Source organism: Balaenoptera physalus, assembly GCF_965194825.1.
Source record: "Balaenoptera physalus genome assembly, chromosome: 1".
Lineage (NCBI taxonomy): Eukaryota > Metazoa > Chordata > Mammalia > Artiodactyla > Balaenopteridae > Balaenoptera > Balaenoptera physalus.
Genome location: NC_138882.1, coordinates 107,815,577 through 107,827,116, shown reverse-complemented (window position 1 = coordinate 107,827,116; position 11,540 = coordinate 107,815,577). Strand labels below are relative to the sequence as shown.

At 38.9% G+C, this 11,540-nt stretch overlaps 1 protein-coding gene across 2 annotated transcripts in view; it reads right to left on the bottom strand.

Annotated features, from left to right (window-relative positions):
- Window positions 1-11,540, bottom strand: part of LOC309656428 (uncharacterized protein) — a 467,714-nt gene that overhangs the window by 116,681 nt on the left and 339,493 nt on the right. The window lies entirely within an intron of this gene.

The window sequence follows — 11,540 nt, the reverse complement described above, 5'->3', positions numbered from 1 at the left end:
GCATTTCTCTAATAATTAGTGATGTTGAGCAGATATTCATGTGCTTCTTGGCCATCTGTATGTCTTCTTTGGAGAAATGTCTATTTAGGTCTTCTGCCCATTTTTGGATTGGGTTGTTTGTTTCTTTAATATTGAGCTTCATGAGATAATTATATATTTTAGAGATTAATCCTTTGTTGACTCATTTGCAAATATTTTCTCCCATTCTGAGGGTTGTCTTTTCGTCTTGTTTATGGTTTCCTTTGCTGTGCAAAAGCTTTGAAGTTTCATTAGGTCCCATTTGTTTATTTTCATTTTTATTTCCATTACTCTAGGAGGTGGATTCAAAAAGATCTTGCTGTGATTTATGTCAAAGAGTGTTCTTCCTATGTTTTCCTCTAAGAGTTTTATAGTGTCCAGTCTTACATTAAGGTCTCTAATCCATTTTGAGTTTATTTTTGCTTATGGGGTTAGGGAGTGTTCTAATTTCATTCTTTTACATGTAGCTATCCAGTTTTCCCAGCACCACTTATTGAAGAGACTGTCTTTTCTTCATTGTGTATTCTTGCCTCCTTTGTCATAGACTAGTTGACCATAGGTGTGTGGGTTTACCTCTGGGCTTTCTATCTTGTTCCATTGATCTATATTTCTGTTTTTGTGCCAGTACCATATTGTTTTGATGACTGTAGCTTTGTAGTATAGTCTGAAGTCAGGGAGTCTGATTCCTCCAGCTCCGTTTTTTCCCCTCAAGACTGCTTTGGCTATTCGGGGTCTTTTGTGTCTCCATACAAATTTTAAGATTTTTTGTTCTAGTTCTGTAAAAATTGCCATTGGTAATTTGATAGGTATTGCATTGGATCTGTAGATTGCTTTGGGTAGTATAGTCATTTTCACAATATTGATTCTTCCAATCCAAGAACATGGTATATCTCTCCATCTGTTGGTATCATCTTTAATTTCTTTCATCACTGTCTTATAGTTCTCTGCATACAGGTCTTTTGTCTCCCTAGGAAGGTTCATTCCTAAGTATTTTATATTTTTTGTTGCAATGGTAAATGGGAGTGTTTCCTTAATTTCTCTTTCAGATCTTTCATCATTAGTGTATAGGAATGCAAGAGATTTCTGTGCATTAATTTTGTATCCTGCTACTTTACCAAATTCATTGATTAGCTCTAGTAGTTTTCTGGTAGTATCTTTAGGATTCTCTATGTATAGTATCATGTCATCTGCAAATAGTGACAGTTTTACTTCTTCGTTTCCAATTTGTATTCCTTTTATTTCTTTTTCTTCTCTGATTGCCGTGTCTAGGACTTCCAAAACTCTGTTGAATAATAGAGGTGAGAGTGGACATCCTTGTCTTGTTCCTGATCTTAGAGGAAATGCTTTCAGTTTTTCACCATTGAGAATGATGTTGGCTGTGGGTTTCTCGTATATGGCCTTTATTATGCTGAGGTAGGTTCCCTCTATGCCCACTTTCCGGAGAGTTTTTATCATAAATAGGTGTTGAATTTTGTCAAAAGCTTTTTCTGCATCTATTGAGATGATCATATGGTTTTCCTTCTTCAATTTGTTAATATGGTTTATCATAGTGATTGATTTGCATATATTGCAGAATCCTTGCATCCCTGGGATAAATCCCACTTGATCATGGTGTATGATCCTTTTAATGTGTTGTTGGATTCTGTTTGCTAGTATTTTGTTGAGGATTTTTGCATCTATATTCATCAGTGATATTGGTCTGTAATTTTCTTTTTTTGTCGTATCTTTGTCTGGTTTTGGTATCAGGGTAATGGTGGCCTCATAGAATGAGTTTGGGAGTGTTCCTTCCTCTGCAATTTTTTGGAAGAGTTTGAGAAGGATAGGTGTTAGCTCTTCTCTAAATGTTTGATAGAATTCACCTGCGAAGCCATCTGGTCCTGGGCTTTTGTTTGTTGGAAGATTTTTATCACAGTTTCAATTTCATTACTTGTGATTGGTCAGTTCATATTTTCTATTTCTTCCTGGTTCAGTCTTGGAAGGCTATACCTTTCTAAGAATTTGTCCATTTCTTCCAGGTTGTCCATTTTATTGGCATATAGTTGCTTGTAGTAATCTCTCATGATCCTTTGTATTTCTGCAGTGTCAGTTGTTACTTCTCCTTTTTCATTTCCAATTCTATTGATTTGAGTCTTCTCCCTTTTTTTCTTGATGAGTCTGTCTAACGGTTTATCAATTTTGTTTATTTTCTCAAAGAACCAGCTTTTAGTTTTATTGATCTTTGCTATTGTTTTCTTTGTTCCTATTTCATTTATTTCTGCTCTGATCTTTATGATTTCTTTCCTTCTGCTAATTTTGAGTTTTGTTTGTTCTTTTTTCTCTAGTTCCTTTAGGTGTAAGGTTAGATTGTTTATTTGAGATTGTTCTTGTTTCTTGAGGTAGGCTTCTATAGCTATAAGCTTCCCTCTTAGAACTGCTTTTGCTGCATCCCATTGGTTTTGGATCGTTGTGTTTTCATTGTCATTTGTCTCTAGGTATTTTTTGATTTCCTCTTTGAGTTCTTCAGTGATCTCTTGGTTATATAGTAACGTATTGTTTAGCCTCCATGTGTTTGTGTTTTTTACGTTTTTTTCCCTGTAAGTGATCTCTAATCTCATAGCATTGTGGTCTGAAAAGATGCTTGTTATGATTTCAACTTTCTTAAATTTACTGAGGCTTTATTTGTGGGCCAAGAGGTGATCTATCCTGGAGAATGTTCTGTGCGCACTTGAGAAGAAAGTGTAATCTGCTGTTTTTGGATGGAATGCCCTATAAATATCAATTAAGTCTATCTGGTCTATTGTGTCATTTAAAGCTTGTGTTTCCTTATTAATTTTCTGTTTGCATGATCTGTCGATTGGTGTAAGCGAGGTGTTAAAGTCCCCCACTATTATTGTGTTACTGTCGATTTCCTCTTTTATAGCTGTTAACAGTTGCCTGTGTATTGAGGTGCTCTTATGTTGGGTGCATATATAGTTATAATTGTTATATCTTCTTCTTGGATTGATCCTTTGATCACTATGTAGTGTCTTTCTTTGTCTCTTGTAACATTCTTTATTTTAAAGTCTATTTTGTCCGATATGAGAATTGCTACTCAAGCTTTCTTTTGAATCCATTTTCATGGAATATCTTTTTCCATCCCCTCACTTTCAGTTTGTATGTGTCCCTAGGTCTGAAGTGGGTCTCTTGTACACAGTATATATATGGGTCTTGTTTTTGCATCCATTCAGCGAGCCTGTGTCTTTTGGTTGGAGCATTTAATCCATTCACGTTTAAGGTAATTATCGGTATGTATGTTCCTATGACCATTTTCTTAATTGTTTTGGGTTTCTTTTTGTAGGTCCTTTTCTTCTCTTGTGTTTCTCACTTAGAGAAGTTCCTTTAGCATTTGTTGTAGAGCTGGTTTGGTGATGCTGAATTCTTGTAGCTTTTGCTTGTCTGTAAAACTTTTGATCTCTCCATCGAATCTGAATGAGATCCTTGCGGGATAGAGTAATCTTGGTTGTAGGTTCTTCCTTTTCATTTCTTTAAGTATATCATGAAATTCCATTCTGGCTTTTAGAGTTTCTGCTGAGACATCAGCTGTTAACCTTATGGGAGTTCCCTTGTATGTTATTTGTCATTTTTCCCTTGCTGCTTTCAATAATTTTTCTTTGTCTTTAATTTTTGCCAATTTGATTTCTATGTGCCTCAGAATATTTCTCCTTGGGTTTATCCTGTATGGGACTCTCTGTACTTCCTGGACTTGGGTGGCTATTTCCTTTCCCATGTTAGGGAAGTTTTTGGCTATAATCCTTTCAAATATTTTCTCAGGTCCTTTCTTTCTCTCTTCTCCTTCTGGGACCCCTATAATGCGAATGTTGTTGCATTTAATGTTGTCCCAGAGGTCTCTGAGGCTGTCTTCATTTCTTTTCATTCTTTTTTCTTTATTGTGTTCCGCAGCAGTGATTTCCACCATTCTGTCTTTCAGGTCACTTATCTGTTCTTCTGCCTCAGGTATTCTGCTATTGATTCCTTCTAGTGTATTTTTCATTTCAGTTATTGTATTGTTCATCTCTGTTTGTTTGTCCTTTAATTCTTCTAGGTCTTTGTTAAACATTTCTTGCATCTTGTCGATCTTTGCCTCCATTCTTTTTCCGAGGTCCTGGATCATCTTCACTATCATTATTGTGAATTCTTTTTCTGGAAGGTTGCCTATCTCCACTTCATTTAGTTGTTTTTCTGGGGTTTTGTCTTGTTCCTTCATCTGGTACATAGTCCTCTGCCTTTTCATCTTGTCTATCTTTCTGTGAATGTGGGTTTTTTTCCACAGGCTGCAGGATTGTAGTTCTTCTTGCTTCTGCTGTCTGCCCTCTGGTGGATGAGGCTATCTAAGAGGCTTGTGCAAGTTTCCTGATAGGAAGGACTGGTGGTGGGTAGAGTTGGCTGTTGCTCTGGTGGGCAGAGCTCAGTAAAACTTTAATCCACTTGACTGCTAATCGACTTGACCTGCTAACAGGTTCCCTCCGTGTTGGTTGTTTGACCTGAGGCGACCCAACACTGGAACCTACCCGTGGTCTTTGGTGGTGCTAATGGCAGACTCTGGGAGGGCTCACACCAAGGAATACTTCCCAGAACTTCTGCTGCCAGTGTCCTTGTCCTCATAGTGAGACAGAACCACCCCCCCACCTCTGCAGGAGACCCTCTAACACTAGCAGATAGGTCTGGTTCAGTTTCCTATGGGGTCACTGCTCCTTCCCCTGGGTCTTGAATTGCACACTACTTTGTGTGTGCCCTCCAAGAGTGGAGTTGCTGTTTCCCCCAGTCCTGTCAAAGTCCTGCAATCAAATCCCACTAACCTTCAAAGTCTGATTCTCTGGGAATTCCTCCTACCATTGCCGGACCCCCAGGTTCTGAAGCCTGACGTAGGGCTCAGAACCTTCACTCAAGTGGGTGGACTTCTGTGGTATAAGTATTCTCCAGTTTGTGAGTCACCCACCCAGCAGTTACAGGATTTGATTTTATTGTGATTTCGCCCCCCTACTGTCTCATTGTGGCATCTCCTTTGTCTTTGGATGTAGGATATCTTTTTTGGTGAGTTCCAGTGTCTTCCTGTCAATTATTGTTCAGCAGTTAGTTGTGATTCCAGTGTTCTCACAGGAGGGAGTGAGAGCATGTCCTTCTAGTCTGCCATATTGAAGCAATCTCCTTTCTGATGCTTGTTTTCTTTGTTTCTTTTTTGTTCCCACTTCATTCCCGAACAAACATTTTTTTTTTTAATGGAATATAGGCTAAAAGAAGTGCATCATACTTAAGATTTCTTAGGCTAAATATTAGAGTTTTATGTATTACCTAATTCACTTAAGAACTTTTATAAGCACAATACTTTGGAAGACTTTGTTGGGAGTTGAACAGATTTTAGAGAAGACCATTTGGATGAGAAATAAGCTATTTACTGGCTACTGGGTAAAAGCTACCTTTGATGAAAATTCCTGGTTGAGTTTTTCTCACGTGACTAAGTTCCCTGCAGATTTTAACCAAAGTCTGCTTGTATGTTCAGAACTGGGGCAGCACAGTGACTGTCTGGCTCCTCCCAATATTTTGACACAATGGGAGATAGATTGAAACACTAAAAGTTACCAACACAAAAGCTAGGTTAAGAGCTATTTTGGATTTGTTGGAGACCAATAACAGACCAATAAACCTAAAATCTATAGACACTGTGTTTTCCTATTTACCTGAACAAAAATTTTGAAACTCTTCAATTTATAAGCACTGAAATTTCCTGGTATTGAGATATGGAAACGATGCCACTTACCTTCTTGTTTTACTAAGAATGAATGTGGCTTTCTTTAATCTTTGTCATTGTCATTATTGTCATTGTCATTGTCATCATCATCATTGTGAGTACCATCAAAAATTATTCACAAAAAGGTCAATGCAGAGCACTGAGTTATGTGTGTTAGTGTTTGCTGTTTAATAAACTACCCCCAAACATTGACTTTAAACAACAATCGTTAATTAGCTCAGGAATCAGTGGATCAGAAATTTGGATGGGGTCATCTGGGTGGTTCTTCTGCTGATTTCAGCTGAACCCACCCTTGAGTCTGCAGTGAGTGGTGGTCCATGGTTCATACACACCTGTCTGACATTTGATTGGCTCTTGGCTGGGCTAGCAATTGGGCTAGTTGACTGGGCTAGTCCAGACTCATTTATTTGATGGTGGTCTCAGAGTCAACTTTCTGCTTCTACATTTGCTAATCTACATTGATCAAAGCAGGTTACAGGACCAACCCAGATTCAAGGCGTGGAGGAATGTAATCCATCGTTTGATGGGAATATCTTCAAAGTCACATTGCAAGACTGTGGAAGGAAAGGATTTGTGGCCATTTTTGCAATGGACTGCAATTATTAATACATCATCCATGTTCCTAAGGTTCTTACAATCTCATTATAGAGTTAGAGCATAAACATGAAGAAATAACTAGTTGCCCTACATAAATATATGTGCCAACACATAGAACAGAGTAGGGAGTGAAGTCAGGATTGCTTCACTGAGGATGTGGGATTTGGAAGAATGTAGGAGAGGAAAGGGCATTGTAAACACAGAGAAAGGTAAGAGCGAAGACATTGTATTAGGTTTTTATTGTTGTATCATAAATTGCAAGAAAATTTATGGTTTAAAGTAACACAAATTTATTATTTTACAGTTCTATGGGTCAGAAGTTCATTACGGTCTTACACCATTTATCAGTTAAGTTCCCTCTCTCTCCCCTGTTTCTTCAAACTGGATCCTCCAAACTGTTGGTAGGCTGTGTTTCTTTCTGGAGGTTGTAATGGAGAATCTATTTCCCGCTTATTTGGGTTGTTGGCAGGATTCAGCTCCATTTGGTTGTAGGACTGAGGTCCGTTTTCTTGCTGGCTATAAACTGAGGATGATTCCCAGCTCCTAGAAGCTGTTGCTTTCCCTGACTCATGGTCTCCTCCCTCCACCTTCAAAGCCATCAATGGTGAGGTGAATCCTTTCTGTGCCTTCTGACCTTTCAGCCTTCTTGCACTTTTCAAGGATTTATGAGACTAGATTGGATCCATCCAGATAATCCAGGATAATCGCCCATCTCAAGGTCCTTAACTTTAATCTTAATACAAAGTCCTTTTTATCACATAAAGTAACATGATCATAGGTTCTGGGGATTAGGGCATGACATATTTGGAGGGGGCATTATTCTGCCTACCACAGACATGGAAGCAGGACTGTGTATGGTGTGTTTGACTACAAAGAAAAAGTTAACACAGGGAAAAGGAGACAAGGTAAGGTAAAGTGAGGTAAAATAGGAAGGGAAGATGGTACTGATCCAAACACATTTCTTTTCTTACTTGGGGCCAATCTTATGACTGGGTTTTTTAGACTTATGCCCTACTTGACCAAAGATAAAAATGTTTTTCCTCTTAGTGATTCCAAAACCTTTTCTCCATATCCTTATTAATCAAGAAATGTGTACCAAGTTTTAATTTTTAGTGTTGTATTACAAAACAATATTTTTAAAAATATAAAATTATACCTGAAAAATACTTAAAAAGCTACATGTCCTCTCCCCACCTCAGCCTACCTGATATTCACGTCCCCTGTTGTCTTCTACTCCCTGTCCCCCACAAGAAACGGGATTCTCACAGTGAGACTCCTCCTCTGTGCTGACACCACCTTTCAGCTGACAACTTTGCCAACAGCAGTACAACATCTGTTAACCCAGAAAGCTACCTGACCTTGAAGACATCTTCAAGACATTATATAAACTGCATTTGTTTGTGGGAGCCTGTAGCTCATTTTTATATGACACGACCTTTTTACAAATATAGTAAAAAAAAATCTATAATTATACAATGTCAGTTTCTTATTAACCAATTGGATAGAATTGCATGGAACACTATGTCTCTGACTAGACTCACAGTCAATTCTTCATTTTGTTTTCTTTGGACTGAGTTTCCCCCACCCCAGTTTGAGTCTGCAGTGTCATTACAAAAAGTATGGAAGGACCATCCCTACTCTCAGGAATAGCAACAAGCAGCCCTCCAAAATCTCTTTGAACCTCCAAGCTGGGGTGGAGATGAAAGGAGAAATGCTCTTTGTCTTAAAGACTCTCTTCTTTCTTCATGAAAAAAGTCAGTCTTGATGCTGAAAAATGTAAGAACAAGAGAACTCACTCGCAGAGATGAAAATCTAAAAGCATAAAGGAATGGTAATTTGCTGTAGCTAAAAATAGACCCCACCTTGATGCATTTGCATCACGTGGGTTGTTGGCAGCGGGTCCAGCCTTCACCTGCAAAGAGACCATGTCAGAGCCTGCAGTCAAGAATCAGATACAGTTGGTTTCAACGTGCTTTCCTTCCAAGTAGAACACATTCCAATGATTTCTTCTTCTGACTCTCCCCACAGAGATAAGGGGAGACATAATTATTACATTTTTGGTTCCAATCGTTTATCGCAAGACTACTATATACCTGTGCAAACAATACAGTTGTGGTCCCTGCCTTTCGGGGACTTAGGTCCAGTAGGGGAGAGAAACATAAAACAAATAATTACACACATTGTTCATTCATTACAGTTGGGATAAGTGACAAGAAGCAAAAATGGTAAGTGCAATGAACATTTATGAAAGGAAGCACTAAATTTGTTTTCTAGAATGATCAGTGTTCTCTGTAGCCTCTTGAACATCATAAACTGTATCCTTTGTTTAGAAATCAGGTGATTCCTTCCTACTACCTTACATTTTTCTGGCTTTCGGAAATTGTTTTTGACCTCCTAAAACTGAATTAGGTAGCCTCCCTACACGCTCTTATAGCCCCCTGTGATTAACCCATAGCTCGTATCTTGCGATATAGCAATTGTTTTGTTTATTTTTTGGTCTGTATGCCTATGTAGGCCATAAATTCCTTGAAGGCAAGGACAGTGTCTTATTCAGTGACATATTTCCTACTACATAATATACACCAGATAAATGCTGAGAGCGTGAAAAGGAACCAGTTGACACTGGTCTCTTCAGTGAAGCCATTTATCAGTTAAGTTCCCTCTCTCTCCCCTGTTTCTTCAAACTGGATCCTTCACATCAGCACTTCAATATGTTCAAGCTGATTCCTCTGCAAAGAAATCCTCCCTATGGAGGATGAGCTATCTCCATCCAGGTACCACCTTATTTCTCTCCTTACCTTTATAGCCCAGCTTCTTGAAAGAGGTATTTTCTCTTGCTGTCTCTACTTCCATTTGTTCACCCAACCCACTTTCTGTCTCTCATTTTACCACAGTCTCTAGCTTATCAGTGACACTATTGTTGCCAAATATAGTGGTCTCTTATCTTACTGACTTCTCTGCAGCATTTTACACTGTGGACATCCTTTGTTGCTGTTCTTCCTGCTCCTTCTTGGTCTCCTTGGTGGGCTCCTCTTCCTCTGCCCACTCCTCAAAGGCTGGTTTTCCCAGTGTTTTCAGTCTTGACTCTTCTATTCTCAATGCACACAATCCTTTGAGAGAGATTTTCCATTCCAATGATTCAAACAACAATCTGTAACCTGCTGATCCAGCCCAGATATCTCTCATGAACTCTACATCTCTGTTTACCCTTGATTGAATATACACACTTGGATGTTCCACCAATTCCTTAAACTCAAATTGTCCAAATCTGAAATAATGAACATTCCTCCCCAAACTAGACTTTCTATGTTTTCTACCTCAGTAAATAATGTCACAGTCATCTGACTTCTTGTTCTTCCTCACTTTTTACTTTTGTTCGTACAAACAATCCCCAGGATTTATCCCCCTCCACCCCCCAGAATTCTCTCTTTTATTTTTTATGGTTTCTACCTCTCCCGTGAAGTCCCCATCTGATCTTGCATGTTTACCATCTTTTCTAGTAGAGGTTTTAACATCTTAATCGTTAAATTTCCAGTTCCAATATTGCTTTGTCTCTTGGCAGTGTGTTGTTTTTTCCTTGCCTTTTCTATAATTTTTTGTTGAAAGCTATAAGACAGAAGATGCTGAGGCAGAGAGTTTTATATCTGGAAATGGGTATATCTTTGCTTCTCCTGGGTCTTTAGTGTGGAGATTTGAATTAATCTAGTTAAGAATTAAGATTTGAGGTTTGCTTTTGTTATAGTTACCCTCTGCACCAGGTTTCAAATGCCTCTAGGGATCCCTTGTGTTTCTGGTGGGACTGGTTTGTCAGAGGGTTTTCACAATGTCTGCTCCAACCTCTGCCTTAGGTTTTCCCTTTGCACTGTACTCACAGAGGGCCTGTTTCCATGCTCTTACAACTTTCCCAGTGGTGTCTCACTGTTCCTTGTTATTCAGTATTTGCCAGCCTTGTAGGGAAGGTGAGGGGAGTTTTCTGTTCCTCTGATTCAGCTCAGCTTCAGTCTCAGCAGGGACTATATCCCTGGGTCTCGGGATATCTCCTTTACAGGGCTCCTTCCCCTCCACCTCCCCCAGTTGTAGTTCTAGCTCCATCATGTATCCCTTCCCTTCCCCCTGGAGTAGAGAGTTTTCCTATAACCTTCTCCAGCTGCAATGGGTTTTCAGCAGCGCCCTAAGAACAACATTCCCTCCCACCTCCTTGGACCCCAGGAACTGTAGCTATTTTTTTCTTACTCCTTTACCTTTGCTTGTTTTCTCTTACTGGCTTCTGTTCTACAGACTTTTAACATGCTCAGGTCCTTCACAGCCAAACTTATTCATTAAACAGTCTGTCCTCCATGAACCTATTTTCTCAGTCTTTTACCTCTCCTAACCCTTTCCAGGCAGGCCTCCACTATTCCTCTAATACCGCTCTTGTCAAAGTTTCCATGAGCAGTGTTGGGCCCTGTAGACTGTGATCCTCAGAGACCAGACTTGACTGGGTGCACCATTTGCAGATCATCTCTGCAAAATAATGACTGAGAAGTAGGCAAACAAATGCCAAAAGAGTAACCAAGCCAGCCACATGCAAACATTACAGTCAATGATTTATAGTGCAGCAGAAATTTGCTCTCAAAAATTAAAGATGAAGGTGATTGGAGGCATCTGGCTGTACCAAGCAAGTGGTATGCAGTGGAGGGCTTTCTTTATTTACAGTTACTTACTCTTCCTTATTTACCATTCATATCTACTATTGAACTGGAAATTCTAATTTAATGTGCTTTATTTGTAGTTTATATTAATGTGGAGTTAAAGTCTTGTATGCTTTCTACCCACCCCACCCCCCAGATAGTGGGTTAAATTTCAAACATAATCTTATCTGAACGTTTACGACTTATGTACATTTATTTGGTTGTTGATCTCAAGGGTTCTTTCTGAGCACTGGTGACCAGAAAATAATACTTCATTGAGCGAAGTTGCTATCATTTATTCCTTTTGACACAGATTAGCACAAACTGCCTCAGCACATAAAGATACCATGTCTGACAATGAAGATAATTAACACAGAATGGTTTCGTATTAAATGCAAGTTAAAATCTAATTTGAGAAAGCCATTTTCCTTTCTTCTGTGAGTGACGCCTAAAGAAAAAGAACAGGTAGGACAGTGGTTAAAAGCACTAAC